We start from the raw sequence: 12,217 nt of genomic DNA, 5'->3' as shown, positions 1-12,217 counted from the left end.
AGGAATAAAATTATTATATAAAATATTAGATGACTATTGGAAATGATAAGCTGGCACAGCCCTAGTAAATTAAAGATGAAGCCTCCAACAAAAGGAAAGTCAATGGGAAAACCCAGGCACACACATCCTGTGCTATTTCTTCTTCCATTTCTTGTCTACCTAAGTTTATTAAAATCAGCTTCCCATCATGGATATAAATATGGGAGCAGTGCCACAGCATGTGCAGGCCAGCTAGTATGGGCAAAAGTTTACAGTGAAAAAAATTGTAAAATATTTTCATCAGAGCCATATTGGAAAATATGGAAATTTAATAAGGGAATACCAGTAAAATATTATGACAATGACAATACAATGGTGATGAACAAAAACAAAGTAAAGATTAATCCCTCTAGAAATCATAAATATTCCTCATGTATACTAGGGCAGAAAGAATAGCTTCTCTCGGCTCCGTTATGTTCCCTATGATACCTATTTATACCATCCCTATTAATGCCTTGGGGTGGGGGAATATCTATTTATTTTTAACCTGTTCTTAAGACGTTGTTTGTCATCATAATCATCTCTTAGTAGGTGTTGCAATGAATGGTAAAGAAGTCTATAGAGATTCTCAGTCATCCCAAAGGTGCTTTTTCAGGAGGCAACTGGAATTTCTTGTTTTTTCTTTTGAAGAGTTTCACTTCTCATCCAAGAAGCTTTTTCATCTCTGACAGGAGAGTGGGGAATGGAAGGATTTATATTCCTTGCAGACAGCTGGTCATTTGCGTCCTTTTAGTGTGTCGTTGAAGCACTTGGAGGTTTATCTCAGGGTCACCTGAGTAGTACTGTGAGAATTTAGCTATACAATTTGGGATGAGCACCCTTTGAATGGTGTGGAAGTAGGAATGGATTTCCAGAGGAAAAAAATGCAAACTACAGGAATCAGGAGCACCACTCAAGTAACCCTGAGGACACAGATAAACCTCCAAGTGCTTCAATGACCCTCTAAATAAAAGGGTGCAGATTATCAGGTATCTGCAAGGAATATAAATTCTTCCAATTCTCCACTGTCCTGTAAGAGCTGAGGAAGCTTCTTGGATGAGAAGCAAAACATCTTCAAAAGAAAAAACAAAGTCCAGTTGCCTCCTTAAAATGGACCTTTGAAAGTGGCAAAGAAATTACTGTAACAAAATAAAACCCAGGAAGTTAAGCCCTGATACTTCTTTGTGTAGAAATTCTTCCTTGCTCTGTTCAAGCAGCACAGTTGCTATGTGAATGGTTGCAGCCTCATTTTTTGATCAACGTGGGCTCTACCTCCCTGCCAGCCTTTTCTAGGCAAACTTGCTGGGTCTGTTTTTAGCCCAGCTGATCTGAGGAGGAAGGAGTGCACTGCTGGAGTAACTCAGTATAATCTTTATGGGTTGAAGTATTTTGAATCCCAATTCCAACCCTTCAATATTAGAATTAGTTCTAGATTTCAGTATTAGTTCTAGATTTTGAAGTAGACTTGGACCTGACAGGCAGTGAATTGTGTTAACACAATTTGGAAAGTTCATAGCTGAACTGAAATTTGAATTAGGAATTTTTTTCTTCAAAGAGACAGTCTTCTTGGGTTTTCTGTTTTAAAATAATGCATTGCACACCTCCTGTGGTGACAGGTTTCCTATAGTTCCATTCCATTGCGTTTTATTTATTTATTTATTTTGTACTGGAAGCCCGTGTTTTCTGATTATCTCATTAGCCTAATGCATCTAATAAAGCACATTTTAAAAAATAAACTAGTCCATATTTGAAATGCGATAAGATGTGAGGTGTTATTATATTTTGAACTGTTGAGCTTTCCATTTAGGAAAAAGAGTTCACCAGTTGTTAAACTTTACCTTTGAGAATTAAGGAACTTTCTTTTATAGCAAGGTCAATTCCACTATTTTTAGGTTTTTCCATCTAGCAAAATTTGATCTCAGTACTGTCTGAAAATTTCAGCAAATTATTCCAAATGTATCACCTTTAAATAATCATAGAAATTAAGAACTACCTTTTTGCCCTTGCCTCTTTTTATTTTGTATTCTGGTCTGTTTTTATTCTATGCTGCCTTTGATTGGGGATTAGATATTAAGATTATATGTAAATGAAGTATCTTCAGCATTGTTCTAAAGATCATTTTAAAGCTTAAATTGAGAACTAGGAGTCTGTCAACAGGGTGCAGTCACTGTGTACCATTTGAGTGAGACAGTGATATACTACATAAAGACTGCTGCTAGAAAAATGAATTTTTCAAAGTACCTTTTATTGGAAGAAGAAGAAGAAGAAGAAGAAGAAGAAGAAGAAGAAGAAGAAGAAGAAGAAGAAGAAGAAGAAGAAGAAGAAGAAGAAGAAGAAGAAGAGGAGGAGGAGGAGGAGGAGGAGGAGGAGGAGGAGGAGGAGGAGGAGGAGGAGGAGGAGGAGGAGGAGGAGGAGGAGGAGGGGGGAGGAGGAGGAGGAGGAGGAGGAAGAAGAAGAAGAAGAAGAAGAAGGAAGAAGAAGAAGAAGAAGAAGAAGAAGAAGAAGAAGAAGAAGAAGAAGAAGAAGAAGAAGAAGAAGAAGAAGAAGAAGAAGAAGAAGAAGAAGAAGAAGAAGAAGAAGAAGAAGAAGAAGAAATAGTAGATTTTCTCTTATAGAGGTAGTCCGCAACTTATAACAGTTTGATTAGTGACTTTTCAAAGATACAATGGAACTGAAAAAAGTGACTTATGATCATTTGTCACACTTAGGACCATTGCAGCATCCATTGCAGGTAGTTGAGGATTACCTGTATTAAGAAGTCAATACATATCATGTATGTATTAAAAGTACTTTCTTGTTCTATTACAAACTTTAAAGAATGCTTAATCAAACTTGTTGTACTCCTAGCACAGTTTGATATATGTAAGTTATTCTTGACTGAAAACCACAACGAAGGTCAAAGTTTTTGTTGCTAAGCAAGACAGTTGTTAAGTGAATTTTGCCCCATTTTAATCCTTTCTTGCTATCGTTGTTAAGTGAATCACTGCAGTTATTAAATTAGTAATATGGTTGTTAAGTGAATTTTGATTAATTGTTTCTCTGTTTAGGTAAAAAAATCTTAAACAATAACCCAGTGAAGCACAGGTTATCCAGATTTTTAAAAATAAAGTTTGCATGGTTTGTTTTAGTATTTCATGGAAATGTGAAAGCAAAAAAAGCTTTCCCATTCCTTCTGGAAAGTTAGCAGGGATCACCAGAAATCTTCCCTTCCCTTCCCTTCCCTTCCCTTCCCTTCCCTCCCCTTCCCTTCCCTTCCCTTCCCTTCCCTTAGATAAATGGTTCCTGTTTGGGGTGGGGTGGGATGGGCTGAGAAATGAGGAATTGCAAGACTGGCTGGGAAACTGTCATGGAATGTTGAAATGAAGACCAGTCCAGCAGCAGCCAGGAGCATTGAAACAATCAAAACATATCCAAATTTCATTCCCTTGGGAATCATGGCACATGGAGTTTGGCCATGTTCTGCATGTTAGCCAATTTGAGATACTTGCATTAAAAATGCTTGGCATATGATGCATTATTTTGCCCAGTTAAAGGTCACGACAACAAGAGTTTTAGTAATATAGATAACAGAAAAAAAAGGAACCATATCCTTATTTCTGTGAGCCAACTTCATTGGTATATTTTTCAATGAATAGGTTTTTGCATTAATAATGCTTTGGCTAATTGGCATTGTAGTAACAGTATCTTGTAGCACAAAGTAGTTAATGTCATTAAATATTCTCCTGAGAGCCGTTCGGATCATTCAGAGAGTGGGAGGTGCTTCAGTCTACGTCGTTGATGGCTGAGCTCAATCACTGAGGAACGCTCCGCCCTCCATCACGTGGCTCTCTTGCGTTCCCCAGTTTGCGCTCAGCCGTCGTCAAGTTAGGCTGTGCATTTCTCACTCCTTGGCCGATCCAAGACTTGCTCTCAGGTTTGGAAATATTTATAGAGAAAAACAAGCTATTTTCCTTAGCCTTCTGGCGCAGGACTGGGGATTTAAGGGGAGCGCGTTTCTTTCGCCCCCAGGGGGGTTGTAGAACGGGCGACTTTCGTGCTTCGGCGCTAATCCCCCCCCCCCCAATTTGATCTCTTGCCTGCCGTTTCTCTCGCTGCTCTTGCAGCAGCTTTACTGATCGCACTGATAAGTGCTGCTGGTATTCCCCCCCACCGCAAACGCCGCTCGCCCTAAGAAGGGGCGAAAACTTACTGCTTGGCTTCCTCGGCCTCTTTTAAGGCCGGAGAAGTAAAAAACTTCATTGCCCTGAGCAGCCCGGGACTTTAGCAACGTGGGCGATCGCCTCTAGGGCGCCCCCACGTGGCGGGCGCCATCTTTAAAAAAAATAAAATAAAAAGATTGAGGCCTCATAGCGCTGCGAAGTAACCGGCCCTAGCACAGGCCTCTCAGCCTGTAGGGCCTTTGCTAATTGGTACAATTTAGTAATTGTTGGCTTCCCGCAGCAGGCTCAGGGCAAGTGATTGCAGCCTATCCCTCCCGGTTGTTGCCTGGGAGCTCCAGCTGCCAGAGGCCTCTCTTCCAGCCTCAGGCGTTTAATTCGGATAATTGGCAATCTTTCATTAATAGAGTAATAATAATAATATTAATAATTACAATTATAATAATTATAATAATAATAATATTAATAATAATCATATATTACTAATAATAATATTAGAACAAGAATATTAACAATAGTTCTAATTCTAATAGACATTGGAATATCTGCCTGTATCCAGGTCTAGATATTTCCTCATATATAGGTTTATATTTATACTCACATATAGATAGACCTGAGTGAGTTTATTCCTGTAATTTTTTTCTTATTGATATTGTACCTTAGCATTCCAAGTCTCATTGGATTGTTATCCTGCTTGTGCAGATAAGTATTAAGAATTATTTCAACATCTATATTACAGAATTTATACATCTAAATTCCAAAAGGGGGTGTGGGCCAGCTGAAAGGACACCCGACCTTTGTTGTAGGTCGAACCCTTGGCGAGCCAACCGCCTTTAACTGTATTACTGTCCTTTCTTGTACAATGGCAGATGACATTCCCACCAAAGGCCCTTCTTTGAAGGCCAAATCCAAATCCTACCACCTGTGCAAACAGGCTAAGGAAACTCCTAAGGAAACACCTAAGGAAACACCTAAGGAGACCTCTAAGGCTTCTCAGAGAGACGCCCTACGACGTCACAGGGCTCTCGAGAGGGAATTTGACAGGCGGTCCAGAGAGACACAACCGGTACTTCCAGCGCCCTCCGCTCCTTCTACCTCCAGACCCCCCCCCTCCAGATTGTTTTTCCGTCTCCAGGCGCAGCCCATCCCAGGGACACCAGGCTCCCGGCCCATCAACCAGACAGCCTCCTGAAGCTACTTTCACGCCCACGGCCGCTGGTCTCGCCAGGAGGAGGCCCCTCATCCGAGATCCCTGCGCACATACAGGCATTGATGGAACGGGCCATTCGCCAGGGGATAGCAGAGGGCCTTCAACAGATGTCCAGGTCTACTCCCCCTCACTGGCGCCCGAACACGACCCACCATCAATGAGGTCCTCGCCTAGATCAGACCCTACTCGTGGTCAGGTACCTTCTCAAGGAGGCAGTCCTCTCCCAGAAAGGGACCCGGAGGAGGATATAGAGTATCTAGACCAATTTGGGGGAAGAGGAAATGGAATGGGGGTCTATGCAACAAGAGGAGCCCCTATCGGAGGTAGATCCTATGGAGGGGACATGTCCGAGGATGAGGGTCTCACCCCGGACCAACCCACTGTTGCGGGCCTGTTCAAGCCCCACATGTTTAAATCCCTTTTATTCAAAGCCAGGAACATCTCTGGCCTGTCGGTGCAAACCTCCTCAGCTCTCCCCTCCCGGCAGAAGGTCAGGAGGACGCCATCTTTAGTCAACCCGTGGTGGAGGCGGAGGTAATCCCGTCTCCACCCCTATTTCATGACCTGGTCTCAAATCAACTGAATTCTACTAGGGCCCCTCCCGCCCCATCCAGCCTGGACAGGAGGTTCTTTAACCTCGAGTCGAGTTTCTGTGACTTACTCAACACCCCCGAGGTGGATGAGCCCATTGTTGGGTTGGCCTCCTCGTCCTCCCCCAGTGACCCCCTAGAGGCTCTGAAACCCGAGGACAAGAGGTCCGAGCTCGCCCTACGTAGAGCTCACCAAGCGGACTCCTGGGCCATTAGATCAGCCACTGCGGCTTCTTTCTTCACCAGATCCTCGATCCGGTGGCTTCGGCAACTGAAGCAACATGTTCCCCCCTCCAACACAAGGGCTCACCAGGACATAGCAAAACTGACGGCCGCGGCGGAATTTTCCGCTGACGCCACCTTCCATGCGGTCAAATTCTCTGCCCGGGCAATAACGTCCCATGTCACTGCTCGCCGCCTGCTCTGGCTTAAACACTGGCAGGCGGACGTTAAAAACAAAGTTAAGCTGGCTACTGCCCCCATAAAAGGGGACAAACTATTTGGCACGGCTCTGGACCCCTTGCTATCTGAAACCCGAGCAAGAGAAAATTTCTCCCTCCTCTGTTTCGGAGGTCAGAGTCTAGAGGCCCCAGCCATTTCGGAGAGGCTCCTCCCGCCCTTTCTACCAGTCTCCCTTCCCGCCAAGGTACTCGAGACCCCCCCTCCTCCCGACCGTTCCAGCCCCAGGATCGAACCGATCCGGCCGATAGGAACAGGAGGGGCAGCGGCTACAGGCACCCTTTCAGGGGCTCAGGAGGAGGCCCTTCCGGCGTAGATAGATCCCGTCCCTCCCTCCCATCGGCGGACGCCTCAAGCACTTTGCCGACCGATGGGACTCTTCCACCTCTGATACCTGGGTCCGTGATACCATCAGACTCGGCCTCACGCTCGAATTCAAGAGCGCCCCCTGACTTCTTTCTGGCGTCCCCCCTCAAGGGACCCCATCAAACGCAACCTAATGGATTCAGCAATCCATCATCTTCTCCAAATACAGGCCATTCAACCCGTCCCACCCTCCCAGCGGGGGCAGGGGTTCTACTCCCACCTTTTTGTAGTCCCCAAATCCTCCGGAGGATGGAGGGCCATCTTGGACCTTAAACGCCTTAACCGTTATCTGGTCTATCGCAGGTTCAAGATGCACACCCTGCAGTCCATCCTCCTCAGCATCCGCCAAGGGGACTGGCTATCCTCCATAGACCTCTCCGAGGCCTACCTCCACATTCCAATCCGACCCTCCCATTTCAAATTCCACAGGTTCTGCTACAACCACCGCCACTTCCAATATGTTGCCCTTCCCTTTGGGCTAGCCTCTGCCCCGAGGACCTTCACTAAAGTCCTCGCGGCCCTGGTGGCTCATCTCAGGAATCTCCCGGTCCGCCTCCATTGCTACCTGGATGACATCCTCATCCTCTCTCCCTCCAGACCCCAAGCAGAGAGGGACATCAGGGTTACTATCTTGGCCCTCCAAGACCATGGTTTCCTAGTTAATTGGCAAAAGAGCCAACTATCCCCATCTACAAGGATCTCCCACTTGGGGGCTGTCATTGACTCAGTGCAGGGTAAGGTGTTCCTCTCCCCGAGAGATTCCTTAGTATCCAGGAAGCCGTCAGGCATATCAGACGCTCCAGGAAGGTTACAATTTTAGAATTGTCCAAATTACTGGGTAAAATGGTTTCTTGTATCTCCATTGTTCCATGGGCCCGTTTACACGCTAGACCCCTACAATGGTTCCTGCTCCCATTCCAGCGGACCGGCAGAAGCAACTCAAAGGCCACAGTCAAGGTACCTCCAAAAGTCCTTACATCTCTCCTCTGGTGGACCAGCCCCACCATCAACAAGGGTCACTTCATCAAGGAGCCCCACCGCCTCACCCTTACCACAGATGCCAGCCTGTCCGGATGGGGCGCTCACATCCTCTCGCTCTCAACTCAGGGCACATGGTCTCAGGTAGAACGGGGTGCAGTATAAACTGGCTGGAGCTCCACGCCATCTTCCTGGCCCTGCGCAGTTTCTCCCCAAGTGCGCGGGCGGCATGTCCTCATACTCACGGACAACGTCACCGCCAAGGCTCATGTCAACCGTCAGGGGGGCACACAGTCCATCCGCTTGATGAGGGAGGCCGAACGCCTCTGCCGTTGGGCAGAGCGCAGTCTCCTCTCCCTCAGAGCCGAACACATCTCAGGGGACTCAAACACCCAAGCGGATTGGCTAAGCAGGACCACGGTGGACCAGTCCGAATGGCGCATCCACCCGTCACTATTCAGGGAAGCGACCAGAATGTTCGGTCTCCCGTTAGTAGACCTCTTCGCCTCAACACGCAACTCCCCAGGTTTTTCTCCAGGTACCCCTCCCACGGGCCGAGAATCACGACGCCCTCCGTTGCCCCTGGCCCACAGGGCTCCTCTATGCCTTCCCGCCTCTAGCCCTGGTTCCCAGAGTTCTCCAGAAGCTCATCTCCGAGAGGGCAGAGCTGATCCTAGTAGCACCCTTCTGGCCCAGGCGCCCCTGGTTTGCGGACCTCCGCAACTTATCGGTGGCCCCTCCCTGGAGAATCCCCCGACCAGGATATCCCTCTCCCAGGGGCCCCTTCAACACCCAGACCCTCAGTGGCTCCAGTTAGCCGTTTGGAGGTTGAGCGGGAACGCTTAAGGAAAGAACGGTTTTCCGACCAAGTTATTGAGACCATTTTAGCCGCCAGGCGGCCTTCAACAACCCGCATATACAACGCAACTTGGAAGGGATTCTGCAGTGGTGTCATGGTCTCCAGATCAACCCGCTGTCACCTTCCATAGCTCAGGTCTTGGAGTTCCTCCAAGAGGGCCTGAGGAAAGGGCTTTCCCCCAACACCCTAAGGCGTCAGGTCGCAGCGCTATCCACAGTCATTGACTGTGATAACCTGGGTTCCCTTTCCCACCACCCCGTATTCGGGCATTCCTCAGGGGGCCACCAACCTGTGTCCCCCAACCATACACCGATACCCTACCTGGGACCTTAACAAGGTCCTGGTGTCTCTGACTAAGCAACCCTTTGAGCCTCTCAGGGAAGCCTCTCTCCAATTCCTCACATTCAAAGTGGTATTCCTGGTAGCTATTACTTCGGCCCGCCGCATATCGGAGTTAGCAGCCTTGTCGGTAAGGAAGGACCTTTGCATATTTCATGCCGATAGGGTGGTCCTCCGACCGGACCCTACCTTCCTGCCCAAGGTTAACTCGACCTTTCACAGGGCTCAAGAACTCATACTCCCGAACTTCTGTCCCAATCCCTCGCGGGAAAGGGAGAAGCTTTGGCACTCACTGGACGTAAGACGGGCCCTACGCATTTACATTAAGCGTACCCAACCCTTCCAGAGGTCAGAATCTCTCTTCCTTTCCTTCCAGCCCAAATCCTTAGGCCACAAAGTGTCCCCGTCAACCATCGGCCGCTGGATTAGGGCTACCATTTCCAAGGCTTATTTGTCCCAGGCACTGCCGGTACCCAGGGGATCACAGCACACTCCACCAGAAGTGCAGCCACCTCGGCGGCTTGGGCCACCCAGGCTCCAATTTCTGATATTTGTCGGGCAGCCACTTGGGCATCCCCTCTCCTTTCATTAGACACTATAAGATTGACACCTTTGCCTCGGCGGAGGCTTCGCTTGGTAGGCGAGTCCTCCAGCGAGTCTTCAGGGAACCTCGGAGATTGCAGGACCAGACGGGGTCCCTCCCGTAGGACAGCCAAGCTTTGGTATGTCCCACTCTCTGGATGATCCGAACGGCTCTCAGGAGAATGGGCGTTGGTTCTTACCTGACACGCCATTTCTCTGGAGCCGTGAGGATCATCCAGCCCCACCCTTTAATTGCCGTCTGGTGGGGCCTTGTTTCGGCCAATGACCTATTTAGCATAGGGAGAGCAGAGCAACGTCCTTCTCTTCACCTTCGTCTTCACGCAAACTGGGGAACGCAAGAGAGCCACGTGATGGAGGGCGGAGCGTTCCTCAGTGATTGAGCTCAGCCATCAACGACGTAGACTGAAGCACCTCCCACTCTCTGGATGATCCTCACGGCTCCAGAGAAATGGCGTGTCAGGTAAGAACCAACGCCCATTTTCAGCACAGGGTCTTCCTAGGCAAATTGATGGCATAATTACATTGCAAAACAAAATAATAATAATGGCAAACAATGTAAGATAGGACAGCACTGTTGTTAGGGTAAGACTGTCAGCTTTAAAAAAAATATATTTCAAGGTATCTCTATTGCATAGTGATCTAGTTTCCTGTAAGATGTTTTTTTATTTCAGCCTGTAACAATTACTATAATGAACAGGTAGAATTAGAGTTACTAACCCTTATTTAAATGTTCTTGTCCTTTAACTATATTTGAAAGAAAGACAAAGGAGCTTAGTATAATACAGAGAAGATGGACTAATTTTCTGTTATTAACAATTGAACCATGTAATTTACAAAGGCAATATTCATTGTACATTTTTCTTCTGGGAAAGTTATTCTTGTCCAAGGTGACATAAGGTATCTTTTTATTTAAGAGTTTAGTGTAATGCTAATATTGTTTCATGTTTATGCTATACAAATGCTACACAAAATTCGACTTAAAAAAAAAAGATATTGGTACAGTTTATTCGGCAAAGTAAAATGCTTGTGGGTTTTTGATATATTTCTTTGTCCTCATATATCCTGAGCTTTTCTCATTCCCTTTATCTTGGGTTTTTTTTTTTTTTTTTTGTACTTCCTGTCTCTCCCTGGCAATTTTTAGTCCTATAAAAATATGTGCTTCTTTCGAAATGGAGTTGTATGAGAAACAAATATTGCCAACTGAATTTCTGCTTTAAGATTTGAGTTTTGTTATAAAAAGTCATGCATATGAGACATTACATGCCACATAAAAAGCATAAGCTGATGCTCTAATACACGGCTGACATGTGCTTTTTGCACAACCAGGATACTTAATTTTGGTTTTTCTATTGAAAAGCTTGCCCTTTAGTGATTTTCTGTCCTTTTAAATAGCAGTTGTCTAGTTCTTTAATGTTGATCTGCCATCTAGTGGTATACATGGGAGTCACCATTTGTTTTTCTTTAAAAAATTCCTGATGTTGTGTGTATTAATTATTTTTAAATCTAATTTTATTAGAACAACTTTATATAACATTGCAAAGAAAAATATCAGCAAGAAATGCCACCCATAATTATCCACAATTAATCTGTGGGCTGGAGGTTTTTAAGAAGAGATTAGACAACATTTGTCTGGAATAGTATAAGGTCTCCTGCTTGAGCAGAGGTTTGGACTAGAAGATCTCTAAGATATTTTCCAACTTGTTATTCTGTATTCTATCTATGTTTCCAATCAAAATATTTGAAATATGAGTGAAATAAATCAGGTGTTCTCTTCCAAGTAGCAGAAATCTAGGATTCTCTTCAGAAATGGTTGCCTGTTGCTGGGGATTTTGGTCAGTTTCCCAAAGAATTTCTGTCCTTCATTTTACCAATTAAGTTTCAGATTGTCTATATTGTTTATCTGAAAACTGAACCTACATACATATTTAAGAGTTCAAAGGTCATAGAAATGTGTATCATAGCACATTGATAAAACTGAAGTTTGAAAAAGTCACTGACTTCTTTCAATGGTTTTATGCACGAGGAAGTTGATTCTGCATTAAAAATGACAATCATTCTCTATGATTCTCATCAATCTTTTTTCAATGAATGAGAATTCTTTTTTTAAATTATGTGGTAAGACTTTAAACCACGGGGTTTTCGGGCTAATAGATAATAGTCTGAGACTGCAGGCCTGCTTAGCATATACATTAATGTCTCAAAATCTCTTTCTCTCTCTTTCCTCTCCACTTCTAAATATAGATATCAGATTGCTAAGATTATGTAATTTTCTTCGCATTGCAATTCAGTTTTCCTAAACAGTAAATTTAAAATTTTCACCTAGACTGGACTGGAAATGTATTGTCCCTGTCAATAAGAAGCTCATACGAAGACTAATGTTGGCAGATTTCATTAAGCCACCATTTATATTGTGGGATAGAAGTATTCTTCCATGAATAAGCAATTACCTTTTTTTGGCACAGTTGAGGCACAATATGTTCAAAGTTCTTCATAGATTAAAAGATTCCAAACTTTTTGGATATATTTTAACAAAAAGTTAACATGTTACCTTTAATTTCCTTCAAACAATTTTAAAGAGAGATTGATATTCTTTAGTACTTATATAATGGGATAGAGTTATATAATACCACTGTTTGAC

The 12,217-nt window shown here is 44.9% G+C and overlaps 1 protein-coding gene across 4 annotated transcripts in view; it reads left to right on the top strand.

Annotated features, from left to right (window-relative positions):
* NCOA3 (nuclear receptor coactivator 3) overlaps positions 1-12,217 on the top strand; it is a 132,904-nt gene that overhangs the window by 76,584 nt on the left and 44,103 nt on the right. The window lies entirely within an intron of this gene.

This window comes from Notechis scutatus, chromosome 3 (genome assembly GCF_049901735.1).
Source record: "Notechis scutatus isolate UNSWTSFEM ecotype Mainland chromosome 3, rNotScu1.2, whole genome shotgun sequence".
NCBI lineage: Eukaryota > Metazoa > Chordata > Lepidosauria > Squamata > Elapidae > Notechis > Notechis scutatus.
This window is presented reverse-complemented; position numbering and strand designations above follow the sequence as displayed.